The sequence below is a fragment of the Apis dorsata genome, unplaced genomic scaffold (genome assembly GCF_000469605.1).
Source record: "Apis dorsata unplaced genomic scaffold, Apis dorsata 1.3 scaffold_964, whole genome shotgun sequence".
NCBI classification, from domain to species: Eukaryota; Metazoa; Arthropoda; class Insecta; order Hymenoptera; family Apidae; genus Apis; species Apis dorsata.
This window is the reverse complement of record NW_006264071.1, coordinates 155491-158334: the sequence shown is the minus strand read 5'-3', so window position 1 is coordinate 158334 and position 2844 is coordinate 155491.

Below are 2844 nucleotides of genomic sequence, written 5' to 3'. Positions count from 1 at the left end.
CTTTTTTCCCCCCCATTTCTTTCTTTCTTTCTTTCATTCCTTCTTTCTCTCTCTCACTCTCTTTCTCTCTCTCTCCCTCCCTCCCCTTCTCTCCATCCTCTCATTCTCTTCTTTCTCTTGCTCTCCCTCTCTTCTCTCTCTCTCTCTCTCTCTCTTTCTCTTCTTTTGCACTCTTTGATTGTACGCATCTTTGATCATACACACGTGATTGGTCGTGCGCTTCCATTCCTCGATAAGTACGTGTAATACCACCTACAGTTCACCTTTATTTTTCACCCACGAACTCGTTCCCTCTCGAGTATCCCTGTGTGCTACGCGGCCGCGGATCGATACCGTTCCGCGGTTTTTCGCGGTTTTCATATCGCGTGGAAAAGAGCGTACGCTCGAATTATACCGCATTGAACCCAATCGAGCCAATTAGAATTTTAAATTTCTCATTGTTGGTTTGCCGCCAGATTCGAATCGAGATTAACAGCAGAAAGGAATAGGAGGATAATCACGAAGAAAGGATAGCCGTTGTTATCGTAGCGTTTAAGCTAAGAGAAGAATAGATAAGGGACGAGTCGAGAGGGAAAGTGTTTCGCGTGAGAAACGTGTCCGCTAAGTCACACACTTCATTTTTTTCGCTGCCCGTAGGTATAATATAAAATTATATTTACAACAGAGTGATCTTTTTTCTTTTTTTTTTTTTTCTTTTCTTTTCTTTTCTTTTCTCGTGAGGTATTCGCTCTACATGCATCTAAAGAGTGTACAAGTATATCGGGAAGCGGAGAAGGGAGATTGGCGCGAGAATTTGAAATAGAATCGCTTCCTTCCATCGTCGTTTCATTTTATCTTTCTCTTTGCTCTCTTTCTCTCTCTATCACTCTTTCTCGTGTACACCTCGTATCTTCGTGTAAATCATCGGCGATATGAGACGCGGTCTTCTTTATAAATAATTTAAAAATTATATATTTTATATGTGTATATATATTAAATCGATTCTCTCTGTGATCTTATTTTTTTCTTTTTTTCTTTCTCTTTTTTTTTCGTTTTTTTTTTGCTTTTTTTCTCGTCTTTTGCTCGTCGTTCGGTCCACGCATCATTCATTAACTCTCTCACACACACACATACACATACATACGCACGCACGCGCGCACGCACACGCGAGAAAGTCTGATAACGATATGATACAGCTGCGCTATATCAGGAGTGATCCTGACACACTTCTCCCTTCCTCTCTCCCTTCGCTTCTCGTATAATTTAATATTTACAACGGGGTCATTCGCGAATAATTTATTCGTTTTTCTTACATTTATAGTATGTATACTTATACTTGCATCTGTATGTATATATATATATATGTATGTATATTTATATGTATATGCATATGTACCAGCGTGTGCCTGTACAGCCTATAATAAGAACACTGTCCCTTGGTTATCCGTCACATCTTGGTCTGTCTCTCTGGTAGCGTGATCGAGGCGCCTCGCGAGCGGAAAATCGTGCGACTACCGGTAGTTACGAGTCTATCCTGACACGCGTGTATAATAGAAGAGGAAACACGTTAATAATCATTACGAAAAAGAACAAAAGATTATCGTTTAAGAAAGGAATAGGCTAAGAAAAAAAGACTACATCCCCCTAAAAAAGAAGCGTGTATTATTAACGGTCGCTCAACGTCGTGTATCCTCTTCTCGTTCTTTCTGCGAGGAAAAGGGTCTTCGAGACGCGACTTCATGGTTTCATCAAAAAGAATTGTTTCCCCTCTATGCAAGAAACGATAAGTTATTGTAAGCTTGATCTTGATTTGACGGAAAAGGAAACACATCGCGACACACGAAAAGTTATGCAGCCGAGGTTGCAGATAATGTTTCGCGGGTCGAAGCTTTGAGAATGTGGGACGAAATGCAGTAGAAAGGGCTCGCAGAAGGAACGCTATGTATTCTCTTTGCAAGAAGCATTAAGGCATTTGCCTCTTTCCCTCGTTCTCCTTTTTTTCTTCTTCTCCCCTTCTCTCTCCTTCCTCTTTCTCTTTTTCTTTCCAATGGTTTTTTCTGATTGAGACGCGCCGTGACCTCACACGAGATTGCAAAAATAGGAGCTGCTCCCTTTGAGCATTCGCGTTCGAAAAGCTTGTCTCTTGTCCACGTAAATGCCATCCTGGATGATCATCGTAACTTGGTTATTAATTGACGAAGAAAAATTGCGACTCGATTAACGTAGTACGTTTTAAACGTTTAGAAAACGTTACATTGGTGTAAAACTACCGATGTGCGTGTATTGCTACGAATCTTTATCTTTCTTTTCTCTCTCTAAGTGCTTCGAAGTATTGTTATTATTTTTCTTCTTCTTCTTCTTCTTTATTTAAGTGCTAATAATGTTACAATTCGATTGATGCTGATATCGCGTTGTGGAATGTGCAAGAGCACGTGGGCGAATTATACTTCTTTCTAACGTATATATTAATCAATGGCAGTCTTGGCAGAATTATTTAGGATCGTTTTGACAGTGAATCGGTTTCGTCTTCCTCAATTGTATCTTTCGATTCTAATTCGTAGAATCGTCTTCTTCCCGAAAGTCGCACGTCTCACACGAAATTCGTTATTGTTAAAAATCATTCTCGCGAGTAGCTCTACTTTCGTATATAAATTACAAACTAGAAGGCTAAAAAGTCGAAGTTATCTTATTAGCATCCTTTGGTACCAGCCTGAGTCTCGTTAGATTACAAATAATTTGTTAAATAGTCTTGCTAAATCACTAAGAGATCACTGTTTCCTGTGAGTGTTCTGTTCAGTTTCCTATAATACGATTTATATATGTATAATATACTCTCTCTTGCTATTGCTCTTGCTGATATTCACT